Here is a 15,569-nt window from a genome sequence, read left to right on the forward strand (position 1 = left end):
GGTTTATTATATGTAGTTATTGTTTGGGACGAACAATATTAAGGAGGGGGCAGTGTTGTGTCAGAGAGTCACATGACTACTGTGACGCCACGTTTCTAGAACTATCCTGTACTTTGGCGAATGCTCTAGTATTTACTAGATATAGGGTAGTCTGGTATATGAAAGAGGGTGACAGAATAATATGTGTGTGTAGATAGTGAGTAATTGAACTGCAGTCAGAAGTATTGTTGACGTTCGTTGATATAGCATTTGTTTTAGCGTGATTGTTGAAAATAAGTGTATCGTAAAGTTGTATTCGGAAAGAATAAACCAGTTTTATTAAGTAAGGATTTGTGTTGCTAAAGTTTCGTCGGAACGAAGTTACGGAAAGTTAATTAAGGAACGGAGACGTAACACAGTGTTTTAGTTAAAACCTTAGGTCGTTCCTAATTCCTGATTTTTACTGCTGTTTATTCTCTGTCATATAAGTGCTTTACAACATTTCTATCTGATATTTTATCATTGCCACTATTTTGTATTATTTGTAAGTGTTTTTCTTGTGTTATCTATGGCAGAACCTATTCAAAATTAAGAGGTATATATATAAAAGATTCATCCCTTCTAACATTTCTCTAGCCCCCTACATTCCATATTGTATGGAGATTATAACACAGAACACATTTTGTAATCTTTATAATCATAAATATATTTCATACAGTGACCAAAGTAGTTAAATAATATTCTTGCTTGTGTCTATATTATACAATTCTAAGTAGAAAAGGAATCATGTCATTAGTTTGAGTCAAGTAATTCAATCAACACACCATAGTCAGATGAAATTAAATAGAACAATGTTGTATTTAATGGTTATAATGCTTAATAATTTTTTTCCATCTTAATTATATAAACTAAACTATGTCGGTGCATCTTTCTTTGATAAACTTCAAGAACCGTCTTATCTGTTTACAAGTTTGTTTGTAATTTGTATAAGGTTGATTGAACCAGTCATTTCTTTATGTGGGATCATGCAAGTGGCCCAGTAAGTTTTTATTCTGCACAAACCTCATGATGACTACTCGTAAACAGCATTTGTAATGTCGGCAATTTCAGAATTTTAACCACTTCTAACACATTGTGTGTATTGGCACAGATAGCCCTAGTGCTTTGCTCCATAAAAGTCCCAACAACATCTAACACATTGTGTGTATTGGCACAGATAGCCCTAGTGCTTTGCTTCATAAAAACCCCAACAACAATAATAATAACAACAACAACATCTAACACATTGTGTGTATTGGCACAGATAGCTCTAGTGCTTTGCTCCATAAAAGTCCCAACAACAATAATAATAACAAAAATATCTAACACATTGTGTGTATTGGCACAGATAGCCCTAGTGTTTTGCTCCATAAAAACCCCAACAACAATAATAATAACAACAACATCTAACACATTATGTGTATTGGCACAGATAGCCCTAGTGCTTTGCTTCATAAAAACCCCAACAATAATAACAACAACATCTAACACATTGTGTGTATTGGCACAGATAGCCCTAGTGCTTTGCTCCATAAAAACCCCAACAATAATAACAACAACATCTAACACATTTTTTGCTAGACAGTGATCATTTTTTGGGCTTAACTGCAAAATATCTTTTTAAGAAAACCATTCATCCTCTGTTATGATATGTCTTAAACAGATGGTTCTGGATCAAAGTCACCATCATGTAATTTCTCCATTGCAACCAATTCTGTTAACATGTGTTTTAATTAAGTGCAAAAATCAGTCATAATTCTGTTTTTAAACTGTATTATGGCTGATCAAAACAGTCTTTTATTTCATTTTATGCCAAGACAAGTGCATGATTTCAACTTCTGCATAATGGCCTTTGGTATCTCAGGGTATCCTGGAGTTTCAGTGTCAGTTTTGTATCTATGTGGTGGTGTTCTTTGTTGTGATAATGTCAGGCCAAGAAGTTCTACTTAATAACCTCCTGTCACAAAGTCGAAAATATCAGTTTTTTTAAAGGATTTTTAAACTTTTTAAAGTGGCCTTCAGATGCAGGCCTAAAACTGGGCTACAAAATCAGGGAAAAATTATCATTTATTGTTAGAATATGTCCAGAATTTCTCAAATGAAAATGAAAGTTTTCACCAGTTTATTAGAATTTTGATTCCTACTTAAATTACACTTGTAACAGCTTTCATTCTAAACATTTATGGGAAGTATAGAGACAAAAATTGTATTTCTTATCCACAAGCTTCAATTATTTCTCTGTCTCTGTTTAGAACACAAAATCTGAGGTTTCTGAAGCTGCTTTAGTTTATTGAAAATTTTGTTCTGCTTGGGGGGAAATTATATAAATTAAGTATTCTTTCAAAAACCATAAATCTACTTAGTCTCAGTAACAGAGCTTGGTGGTTGGTCAGTATAATCAATTATTTGTGAGCAGCAGTTACATCAATCAACTTAAATTACAATTAAATTGATTATTCAAAATTAGAGTTTTCAGTTATTAATGTTTTGATTATTTCAACAATCGATCAACCAAAATTATGGTTAGATCAGTAGTCATAAAAATAATCAACTAGTCGAATCTAGGGTTTTCTATTATTGAAGTAATCAAAATGCTGCTGTTATGTTTGTGTGTTGTTAAGTACAGATCTACGTAATGAGCTGTATGGTTCGTTCAAGGATGTTTAGTTTGAATCCCATTTCCACCAAACATGCTCACCTTTTGTTACGTCAAAGCTACTAAGGCTATCTGCTTCTGTCACCAAACTTGCTCACTTTTGTTAGGTCAAAGCTACTAAGGCTATCTGCTTCTGTCACCAAACTTGCTCACATTTTGTTAGGTCAAAGCTACTAAGGCTATCTGCTTCTGTCACCAAACTTGCTCAACTTTTGTTAGGTCAAAGCTACTAAGGCTATCTGCTTCTGTCACCAAACTTGCTCACCTTTTGTTATGTCAAAGCTATTAAGGCTATCTGATCTGTTACCAAACTTGCTCGCCTTTTGTTAGGTCAAAGCTACTAAGGCTATCTGCTTCTGTCACCAAACTTGCTCACCTTTTGTTATGTCAAAGCTACTAAGGCTATCTGCTTCTGTCACCAAACTTGCTCACCTTTTGTTATGTTAAAGCTATTAAGACTATCTGCTTCTGTCACCAAACTTGCTCACCTTTTGTTATGTCAAAGCTACTAAGGCTATCTGCTGGTGTCACTAATTTTGAACTGCTGATTAGAGGGAAGGCAACTAGCTGGCAGTTCCTGTTGACTAATTTTTTTTTAATTGCTGACTAGAGGAAAGGTAACTGATTGGTCTTTTTTTGTATCTACAATATCTTGAGGAACATTGTATTAATCATCTAATAGGCCCATTGATTAATCAATTAGTAAATACCACAAAATGTCCAACTCTGATCAATAATAATAATATGATATTATGAGTGGTTGAGGTTGGAAAAATTGGTTGTTTGTAAGTAAATTAAGAAGAAAACCTATAAAACCTAAATTTTCTAGCCAGTGAGGGATTTGAAGCACACCCCCACCCTTCTGAAAGAAGGTTGTTTTGTGCATTCTGAGAAGCAAAATAATTATGTTTAAATGACTGGTGATGTCAAAATGTTTGTATGGTTTGTTTAAAGCTACACCAGCAGTTGAGTTATGGCCAATAAAACAGAGTTGTAATATATATATATATACATAAACAAACATGCACACAAACAAATTATTTTAGTATGTCTGTAAAAGTAGTCAGGTTGTATTTCCCAAGTATGTCTAAAATGATAGAATTTTAAAGTTACTTAGAGTTTTGACACCAAACGTTATCACCTAGAAATAAAACCCTCAAACCTGCAAAAAAACCTTAGGGGGAAGATGCTTGCCTTTTTTTCTGTTGGAAAGAAGACATCTGTAGACAGACGTAAATTTGGACAAGGTGGTTTCAAGTGATAAAAAGACTAATCTTATTACAACACCATAAATAAAGCAGATGTCGTTGAAACTTAAGATTTTAGTATTAACCTAGATAAAAACACACATTGTAAGATATACACGTATGGTGGTTGTAGTGAGTCGGTTGTTTTGTGTTGTAGTATTTGTTTTCGAGAAGGTGGGAGTTAGCTTGTATACAGTTATTGAAGCATAATCTTAATTGCCCTAGATTAGTGAATATCAGTGTTAATGCGTGGGTTCAAGAGTATAAATATGATTTACGTGTATACATTTTGTTGCTAATGCCAACACGAGAAGCGTCATGTGCTATAATGAGAGTTAATAAACATTTGCATTTTGGCGAGTTTGATTTTACATAGGTCAAGTGATCGTAATCCAAAACTTTATGACACTGAATACGTTTATATTTCACTTATATTATTAACCAAACCATTATTTCTTAGAGCAATCTTGAGAATTTCATCGTATCACATTGTAAAATGAAATTGATTTATCGAAGAAATTAATTTATTATAATTGCTTGCATGTCTTTAAACGAGAAGTAAGCTGTATTTCGTATATAAAATGAATCCCAGTTTGTTTGAACAATATTCTATATTCTTCTACAGAGGCGTGTAAAGAAAAGCAAGACAGTGCCACAGGTGGCATGTTCAACACACACACACACACACACACACACACACATACATATATATATATTTATATATTTGGCTTAGGGCAAACTATCGACCATTCGATAGCACACTGCAGGGCAGATGTGTCTGAAGGATTATTAAAATATTTTTGATATAGAAATTCATACAGTGAGATGATGATACTGTTGAGCAATGTTGCGCCAGAGAACACGACGTTTCAAAGAAGAGAGACAGTTTTCAATCTGTTCCGTAGAGATCTGGCATGGCCTGGTAGTTAGGGTATTCGACTGACAATCTGCAGATCGTAAGTTCGAATATTGCTACTATCATGTTCGCCCTTTTAGCCGTGGTGGCGTTACAAAGTAATGAACCTTAAAAAAAAAAAGCCATTGCCCTAAAGCTGGTTATATCTCGTGTTATAATTAAGAAGACGAGAAATAAGGACTTGAAATCGACGAAACGTCACAAGCATAAAAGATTGAAGCTTTTGGCCTTACTTATAAACTAACAGCTGTTTTCCACGAGAAAGATGGTGGAAGACATTGGAATCGCACCAACATTATTCGACCACAGACCTGTCTGTCTGTGCCTTTGGCTTGCTTAAATATTAATGGAAAAGGATGTATACGTGCACGTGCAGTAGAGATTCTGGGGGAAAATTCGACAAAATGAATGGTTTTAAATCTGACTCACTATTCTTCACAGACGCTTTTTACAAATTTGGTGTTTTTGATTTGCCCAGGGTTCACGAGATTGGGGAGAAAGTTGAGGAGAAGGGTATATTTCATTGCTTACATTACCGTTCCAATAACACGCTCAAAAATAAAACGCCCATAGTACAGCTTTTGTATAATAATAATAAAACTACATGTTATGCTTCGACATTTTGTGTATAACTGCGCAATTTATGACCAATCAGAATCTGGTTAATACGTTTCTTGAACTTTCAGAATGGCTTGGATTTCTCACGCAAAAAAAATCATTGAAATGTGGAATATTTTTTTTTCAATGACAGAGGTTATTGAGCAGCATGATGAAGCGAGGGCTAGAGAAGTTGATAGTTCAATAAAAACAAATTCAGTTGGGTCTGGTTGGAGAAGAACTAGATAATACGTTGAAGTCAAAACTGGGAAAATACATTACAAAGGGTGATTTACTAAGATAAGCTTTGTGTGGAATTATAAACTATGCTTCACGGCGTTGCTTTATAATTTTGATACATAGTAGTATTCAAAAGCACAGTATTGTCAAATTAATAATCCACTTAGGCTAATTTACAGTAAAGCATTTGTCAAATATATGAGAGAGAGAGAGAAAAAAAAGACAGGCTATAAACAAACATGGGGAATTAGTTATTTGATGGTACTGGCATAGCCAGAGTAATCGACCGAGTGCTGGTGGTGGGTGCTTTAACTGTAATAAAAGTTCTGTTATGTTTTATATCACTAAGAGACATTTGCGTTTTCTCACCGAATATAGCAAAAGATAATTTTCGAAACTTGCTAAACCTCATATTTAAAGATTAAACTAGGTGAGAAAAAAGCTAAGATTATTATAAGTGTAAAAAAAGGCTAGATAGGCCATTGGTTTTTCTAAAATTAAGATGGAAACTTTTCACACAATATCATTAAAAATACTTAACTGAAAAAGGGGAATAGGGATCGTCAAAAATACAGAAACTAGTTGAATCAAAATGTAAATATTATATTTTCAAGCCTACAACTAGGGACTCTAAAAATGTAAACAAACAAGGCTTGAAATAGTGTCTACATTATTTTCTCAAGCTACAAATCCCTATTTTGATTCCACTAAAATTGATAAGTACTACAGACATGGACTCTGGAGGCAAGTCTGCTTTTTAAGATGTTTTTTTTTGCCCATATGTTGTATTAAAATTTTTGGAAAATTCCAGGAAAATCCCTATTATAAACCAGTATTGAGGTTCATGATAGGAATCTAAGGGGCTAGGCTGAAAAATGGTGTCTAAAGAGCCAGGTGGTGATTTGATTCTTTTTAGTATTTTGTTTCTCGGTTACTTTGCTATTCAAATCAGTTTTACTTCAAACCTACTGTATACTTGATCTTCTGAAGTGATTTTCTGGGGCAGTCCAGTATGTGGTATGCAAACCTATTAAATCTTTTTTTAATGAATAAACAAAAATATAAGCAAAATTACTATAAATAGCAAGGAAGTGTTGTATTATAATAAACTCGGAATGACGAGTTATGAAATGCTTGTGCCCCCCCCCCACACACATACGACAGAATCCACACCATTACCCCCTCTCGCGCCGAGATAAATAAATTCAATGGTGAATTTAGCCACATAATTTTTAGTGGCATGCTTTAGTAATACAAAGTTGTAAAATTTGAAGCCAAGAAAGATTTTCAATTGAAAATATAAATATCATATCCTGCTTTCACTTCTTTCAGTATTGTTATTAAATAATTTCGGAAAAATCTAAAGAGAGCTGTCACAATTAGAGATGGTAAGATTAACTGTAATTACATTTAGTCTTTGGCACAAATTCTCAAATTTTGTAATTGGTAGATTCCAAAATATGGACATACAAGGTAATTTTTTCCATATATATAAAACACAAATTTACTAAATTTTATTTAAATTATCTTAATTAAATAGCATTTAACGTCACGTGATATTAGCTTAAGCAATTAGCACAAATAATGATACTTGGTACGGCTGCACCGATTGTATGGGGGTGATGACAAGAAACTGTTAATCTAAATTCCATGGCATTAGTATATAGGAACTTATTAACACTTATTTTTAGAGAGGAAAAACTACCACCACATATTTTGAAGAATCTGGTTGATTATCATGCCCAAAGCTGAGTAAAAAACGCGGCCTGGCTAACTAATGAATGAATATTTACTGTAAAAGTAAAGTGTAGCTACTAGTCTGGCCGCCAATTTTGATTTCATTCCTTTAAGTCGCACACTCAATCCTTTTTTGACCGCACTTTTTTGTCACACTTGAGGTGTTTTTGCTCAGATATCGCAAACCAGTGAGTGGCGTAGCCAGAAAGAGTTGATTGGGTGGTTATTATTGATTATTCATTCCCACCTTTCCGTAAAAGTTGATCGTTTTTAGTTGTTGTTTTTTTGTCATTCGGATTAAAGACGGTTGATTTAGAGCAGCAAAACTATAAAGTAAACAGACTTTAATATTGGTTAGGCCAAAAATCTAGATTAGCGGTTTCTAGCTCAAGTTTTCAAAACAATCATACGGGTATTAGGTGAAGCCGTAGTAAAAATATTGGACGATAGCTCACGTGACTTTTTGTGTAGACGTGCACAAAACTTTGTGTTAAATTTGAGCGGTTTTTGTTGAATAATTTTTCACACGTGGCTTATATTTACACCAAATTGTAAACATCTATCAGTATACCAAATATGAAAAATATCATAAAAAGTAGTGTGTTTTTCTATCAAATAAAGTTTTTGTACTTTTGGTACGAAGAAGAAAAAAAGGAAGAAACTTATTCAAAATTGTAGATGTTATATCTCGGGTATTTCTGAATGGATTGCCTTGAAATTTGGTATGTGAAGAAAGTGTCCAGTAGAGTACATTCACTGATAACCTGATAGTTTGGATTACCACAGTCCGAGATACAAAAGATGGAAAACCGCTAAACTATTACTCCTGTTAATAACACACAGTGTGTCTTAATCAAATTTATGAAAGCAAATGCATTTTTCTTTTTCTTGATTTTGTTTAGTCTTCTGTCTGTTACGCACAACTTTTAGAACAAAGATTAAAGACTGGCCATATTTTGGTATGTTTGGCCAACAAATTGCTGAAGTCGACGAAGCGAAAACTACCAAACAAATGATTTCGAATTGTCTATATAAAACACACAATGGCCTAAAATATTGTAAGGTTATGAGGTGTTTTACCTATAAAACACATTGGCCTAAAATATTGTAAGGTTATGAGGTGTTTTACCTATAAAACACAATTGGCCTAAAATATTGTAAGGTTATGAGGTGTTTTACCTATAAAACACAATGGCCCAAAATATTGTAAGGTTATGAGGCGTTTTACCTATAAAACACAATGGCCTAAAATATTGTAAGGTTATGAGGTGTTTTACCTATGAAACACATTGGCCTAAAATATTGTAAGGTTATGAGGTGTTTTACCTATGAAACACATTGGCCTAAAATATTGTAAGGTTATTAGGTGTTTTACCTATAAAACACATTGGCCTAAAATATTGTAAGGTTATGAGGTGTTTTACCTATGAAACACATTGGCCTAAAATATTGTGAGGTTATGAAATGGCCTAAAATATTGTAAGGTTATGAGGCGTTTTACCTATAAAACACATTGGCCTAAAATATTGTAAGGTTATTAGGTGTTTTTACAAAAAATAATAAATAAATAAATATTTTACGTTTTCACATATCCGTATATAGTGCGTAGAAATGAATTTGATGGCGAAGAACCTCGACAGCGGCGTGCAGCACATGGTGCATGGTTGAAACTTGTATCGGGTGTAAAGAAAGATGCAATTAACATTATAATGTCTTATTGTGATGTAACACAAACAATCAATAAATTAGGAATTTATTTCACCTCGGTTTTCTTTTTTATAGGGATCCTCAAAAAAGTACAGAAACAAGTTGAATCAAAATGCAAAGATTATATTTTCAAGCCTACAACTAGGGACTCTAAAAAAAGGTAAACAAACAAAGCTTGAAATAGTGTCTACATTATTTTCTCAAGCTACAAATCCCTATTTTGACTCCATGTCTATAGTACTTATCGATTTTAGTGGAGTCAAAATAGGCAATACAAATAATGCCTGCAAAATAGACAACAATGACACACTTAGCATAAATCACCAATTATGACAACATTTACAACCGCTACCTTAACACCAACTATTTAAAAATACAAATAGCTGTATAAAATAGTGCTATATGCAGTGGTAATAAATACTGAATACACAACACTCATGATTTCAGTTAAGTATAAGAAACAGTAGAAAGAATTACCAACATCATCTGAGTAGGAAAATCTACTATGGTAATCGTCCGCTGTTAAAACTTGTTAAAATATAGTCATGGAAACCCATGTTGAGACAGCAATCTTGAGTAAAGATGAACAATAATGACTTAAATAACAATAGGCAACAAAATCGGCAGTTTCAAATTAATGTGGTGGAAAATGCAGGAGTTGTAGTTTCCAACTAATGTGCATGCTAGGAAAACACCGGTTTTTTGATAGTGGAAAGTGAAGGACAAAATTAAGGAGGTTGAATTAAGTTTAAAACTACTCTTCCAATTCCTGTGCAATCTCACACTACAGCCATTATCCCTCACAATAATTTTATATTGCAGTCATAATAGAGATTTGTAGCTTGATCAAACTGTCAGCAGTAGAACTCTAGCTTTGTTTGCTTACTTTTTGTGATCCCTATTTGTAGATTTTAAATTCTCAATTTTTAAATATCTTGTATGTTAGCTTTATTAATGCATAGCAATGGGCAAATATATGCCTCGGGTAAGACACAACCCCCACTAAGCATATATAGCATTTTAACTCTCTTTTTTTTTTCACATAAAACAAATATGTTTAAAACATTGCTTTAAATAAAGCTTTGTGTCTTTTAAAGTAATTGTATAGTGAGCCAGGTGGCTTTGTGTAAACACACATTTAACATGCATGGAATATAAAAGCCACTCAAAACAACATTGTATTTATTATTTACTAATAATCATGTAAATCAACTTTCAGTGAAAAATTATGAACTTTTAAATAGGTCATAGACATTTGTAGGTTTTTGGTGCAATATACCTAGCCAATTTTACTGTAGGCTTTGAAACAATACTAATAATGTTACGACAGTGGAGGTCACGTGACGCTAGTAACTCATCATGCACTTCTCGAATGTTCACATCCCTTCCTGACTTCTCGAGAGCTTACTAGATTCGGTATTCTTGTACATATAAGACGGTCAAGACGTGACGGCAACAGTGTGTAATTGAACTGCGGACAGAAAGAGAGTATTCTTGAGTCGAACACGTGAGACGTTCGTTGTGAATTATAGCCTTTGTTATAGCGCGACTGTGGAAATTAAGTGTATTGCAAAGTTGTATTCAGAAAGAATAAACCAGTTTTATTTAAGAAAGGACTTGTATCGCTAAAGTTTCTTCGGAAAGAAATTATACGGAAAATTAACTAACGAACAGAGACGTAACAATAATAATATGAACAAATGGGCAAACCTTGATTTTGTCTACAATTGTGGAATCACTTATTTTGCCTAATATCAATGTTTGGATGGTGTTAACTATTGGAAAGGAAGGTTTTGAGTGTTGTTTCATGAATAAGTTGCTTTTTAAGGTGTTTTTTGTCCAAATGTTCTAGTAGAGTGTTGAGCAAATTCTTGTGCAGTCCCTATTGTGCACCACTATCATAATTCATAACACATGTCTGCATGGTAGAAAAATATCAGTTAAAAAGTTGTTTTAGGCATTTTAAATTGTAGCAGTTTCCAGTGATTTCACTTAAATTCTGTTTTCTTTTTTAGAAACACGCATCTTCGTAATGGTTATAAACCTCATAATTTTCCTTTTAACTGACATACAGACAAACAAATAATTTTTTGCTTGTATCATTAAAAGAATCACAAATAAAATATATTATATAAAGATTATTTATATGTTCTTTCATTTATTTAGATACTATCTAATTATGAGCATGGCTGTTCGTTACAAATGTGGACTCTGTACTCCCGTTGTTCTGTGCTCAGAAAGTAAGAATTATGGAACAGTTTTCTATGTGGCTGATTATTGAAGTGGTTTAGAGATGGACAATAATAGAAAATTGGAAACTTGATAAAGCGATGGTGAGAGAAGGTATATGTCATTGAAGCTAACTGGTGAAGCTATAAAGTCAAAAAAAAAAAAAATCATAGGTTTTATTTCATATAAAATCGTGGACATTTTTGTTATTTGCGGGTTTATGGAGAGTTCAAATGTGACTTTTTGTTATTTTTTAACTGACTGAATGTATATTTTCCATAGATGTTGTTTCTTTTAATAGATGAAAAAAAAATCCAGTAGTATGTTAATATAACATCACGCAACAAAATCTATAACAAACTGCAAAATATCCAGTACACAGTTGCACAATAAAGCTGTTTGAATTTTAGTTGTAGAGATGGCAGTGCCAAAAAGAATGCAAACAAGAATATGGGGCTGGTATACATAGATCACCCCCACATGACTTTCAATATTAAAATTTAATGTTACACTGTAAAATGCATATTTGATTCTAATATTACTGCAATTGGAAGTTATATATTCTTGACTGTTGGTATGCAGTTTGTTTATCATAATATCATGGTCATGTGTAACTAAGAGCCTGGGACTTATGTACAAGAAAAACCAAGTTGAGTCAAAACATGTCTTGATTATTACAGACTCCAGCTACGAGGTTGGTCAATTTGATCATTTTGTACTCATGCATTTTACAGTGTAACATTAAATTTTAATATTGAAATTCATATAGGGATGATATATGTTTAGCTGTATCATCCATATATTCTTGTTTGCATTCTTTTTGGTACTGCCATACTTATATCATTTTACACTTACAAAATGTGTTTGTGATTTTTTTTTCCCCTGACTGAAATTTAGTGTATTCTATGAATGTGTATTGATTTTTTTTTACTCCTTTACTTCGTATATAATATAGGGTTTGGCTCCCTAAAGACACTGATTGTTTAGTGTATAATGCAATGAGTATTCTACATGTTATAGTCATCTAATGTTCATCTGTTGTTGGCTGGTAATTCCTGTTTTACTCTGTACTTAAGCTTTGTAAAGGAATACCAGCTTTCTGTGAGAAAATTACCATCTAGGGGTAATGATAACATAATGATTTAGGTTTAAACTGACATTAGTGATAAAGTATTTGTATAGTTATCTCGACTGAAACAAGAAGAAGAAAGATGAACAATTTGGTGGGTTGGTCACTTTCTGGTTTGGTATCTTAGTGATGGTTTTGTTGAGTAGAGAAACAAATGAAAGTGAGTGTCAATCATCTTTTAAAGTAAAACTTTCTGTCATTATTGATTTTTTAGCATGCATATGTGTATTATGCCTACTGAGTACCTTGGGCATCCCTACGTATAGAGTTTACTGACTCTGGGATTATACAGATTGTTCAATTATTTTATAAAGTTTTACTTAACAAAGTGATGCCACTTATAAAAAGTTTTAATGTTGAATATATGTATTATATTTTTAGCTGACTTAGTAACACTAATACCAGTGAAGGTACTAGATGTATAGGGACAAGGTGTCACATAAATGGCTTATTAAAAACGTTATCTCTGTAAGTGTGGGGGACAGGTTGACTCACTGGATAGAAAACTGGCTTCATGGAAGGAAGCAGAGGGTTGTCATAAATGGGATTCAGTCAAATTGGATTAATGTATTGAGTAGGGTACCCCAAGGCTCAGTGTTAGGATCTTTGTTCTTTATGATTTACATCAATGACGTAGATGATGAAATGGTCAATAGATCATTTCAGTTTGCTGATTACATCATAATTTTGGGTGTTGCTGGCTGTGAGGAGGATGCCATTGCCTTACAAATGAATTTGTGAATTATTTGGTGATTTAGGTGAATATATAGCAGATCGCTTTTAATTATAACAAATTCAATGTAATGTATGTGGGACATCACAATCTGAAATATGAGTATAGTTTTGATGGGAATAACTGTAACAGCGTTATGGAAGAAAAAAGATCTTGGTGTTCTAGTTAATCAGACTTTTAAGCCATCCAAGCAATATGCTGTTGCTAGTAGCAGGGCAAATAGGGTTTGAGGTTGTATCTACAGAAATATTGAAGTCTGTCAGATATACATAACTGTTTCAGCTAAATTTAATGGAAGTGTTATGATTTAGATAGTTTATGTACCACGAGTGTTAAATTTAGTTATTTTTAGTAGTGATAGTTTATTACAGGTTTATTTGCATAACTGTTTACAAATCATACATTGTGTAGTTCAATAGTTATGAATTAGTGCTTGTTATATTATTGCATCATGTGACAAGAATCTTCTGAGTTTTTTTCATTGTTTTAATTGAATTTTATTGCATCATAATATCTTGTAGTTGTGGAATGTTCTAGGCCTCTTTTAGGCTATAAGTACATGCCCAAAATGTAGTTTGAGTTCGTTATATAAAAAGTTGTTAGATAGATAGACCTAGAGTGGATGATTGTGAGTTTAGCCATAAAGAGTATATAGTGGTTATTCTTAAAGTAAAATTATCACACACTGTATTGTAATAACAGAGCAGGAAGAATAATTCATCTTGTCAAATTGTGTTCTAAAGTAACTGAACCAACCTGTGTGGACCTTGACATAAAAGAGACAATTATTAAAAGATCTGGATATAAGTGTGATAACCAACAGTGTAATGAACATTTATATATATGTTTGACTTGTTTTAATATATTAATTTAAACAAGTGAATTGTGTGCTGTTTGTTTATTGTTGAAATTTATTGCCAAACAAGTCGCAGACATCTACTGTAAAGAATCCGGCCCATACATACACAAAACCTGACAAAGTCTAAGGAGGTTATAATGTCATTGTATGGGTTATTGGTTAGGCTACATTAATATACATCCTGCAGTGAAATGACGGTATGTGTAATGGTTAATCAGAGTACAAACTGCAGTGAGATGGAAGTTTGTATAGTGATTAATTTATTTACTGCAATGATATGATAGTATGTATAATTAAATGATTATTTTATGTACATACTACAGTAAAATGACAATATATATAATTATTAACTAATGGTCATGTATAAAACAATCTAAGTAAAGAAGTTACTATTAATCTATTTAAAGTAAAGCATTTTTTTTGTTTTTACACGTTCAAAATCAAGCCTTGGAAAATATAGCAGAGAAATTATACAGTGTGACCAATTTTGAAAAAACTTCATATCCCAGGTACATCACATGTAATGACTTCATATTCCAGGTAAATAACCTGTAATGACTTCATATTCCAGGTAAATAACCTCCAATGACTTCATATTCCAGGTAACTAACCTCCAATGACTTCATATTCCAGGTAACTAACCTCCAATGACTTCATATCCCAGGTACATCACCTTTAATGACTTCATATCCCAGCTACATCACCTGTAATGACTTCATATTCCAGCTATATCACCTGTAATGACTTCATATCCCAGCTACATCACCTGTAATGACTTCATATCCCAGCTACATCACCTATAATGACTTCATATCCCAGCTACATCACTTGTAATGAAGACATTTTTAGGCAACTATTTTTTGTTTGCAAAACCCCCAAGTATCTTGTTAAAATCTAAGTGATACACACAACTGTCCAATTTAGTACTTTTAGCAAACATCTATTAAATTATGTGAGATTTATAAATGTTCCCTCAAATCACTATTAGGTTTTTTATCTGTCATTAATTTTCTACACAAAAATTTAGACCTAAAAATTTTAGAGATTCTGGCTGAAAGAAGTAGAATTATGATTTGACTTGCATTGCTGGTCAAATGTTATCAAAACTGTATGCTAACATATGAATTATTTGCATAAGTGGAACAATGCAGCCTTCCTATTTTTAACATGTTTAATATAAAATTTTAAGGACTAAACAAAAGTTAAAATTCTTAACCATCAAATAGTGTAGTGGTTCTTTCCATTTCTGCATGTACTACTTTTGTGATGTGTAAACCTAGTATGTGTTTGGCCAGTAAAGTAGTAATTTTTAATGTATGTTTGGCCAGTAAAGTAGTAATTTTTAATGTATGTTTGGCCAGTAAAGTAGTAATTTTTAATGTATGTTTGGCCAGTAAAGTAGTAATTTTTAATGTGTGTTTGGCTAGTAAAGTAGTAATTTGTAATGTATGTTTGGTCAGTAAAGTAGTAATTTTTAATGTATGTTTGGTCAGTAAAGTAG

The 15,569-nt window shown here is 32.7% G+C and overlaps 2 long non-coding RNA genes across 3 annotated transcripts in view; one reads left to right on the forward strand and one right to left on the reverse strand.

Moving 5' to 3' along the window:
• Positions 1-10,560, reverse strand: part of LOC111083092 — a 15,029-nt gene extending 4,469 nt beyond the window's left edge. The window contains exons 1-2 of the long non-coding RNA XR_002608796.1: positions 10,432-10,560; positions 7,175-7,181 (exon numbers count right to left, since the gene is read on the reverse strand). This is a non-coding gene — a long non-coding RNA (uncharacterized LOC111083092). The remainder of the gene's footprint in view (positions 1-7,174; positions 7,182-10,431) is intronic.
• LOC111083091 overlaps positions 1-15,546 on the forward strand; it is a 20,140-nt gene extending 4,594 nt beyond the window's left edge. For both annotated transcript variants that reach the window (XR_002608795.1, XR_002608794.1), the window contains 3 exons: positions 11,285-11,461; positions 14,578-14,608; positions 14,733-15,546. This is a non-coding gene — a long non-coding RNA (uncharacterized LOC111083091). The remainder of the gene's footprint in view (positions 1-11,284; positions 11,462-14,577; positions 14,609-14,732) is intronic.
• The last annotated feature ends 23 nt before the right edge of the window (positions 15,547-15,569 follow it).

This window comes from Limulus polyphemus, unplaced genomic scaffold, assembly GCF_000517525.1.
Source record: "Limulus polyphemus unplaced genomic scaffold, Limulus_polyphemus-2.1.2 Scaffold8147, whole genome shotgun sequence".
NCBI classification, from domain to species: Eukaryota; Metazoa; Arthropoda; class Merostomata; order Xiphosura; family Limulidae; genus Limulus; species Limulus polyphemus.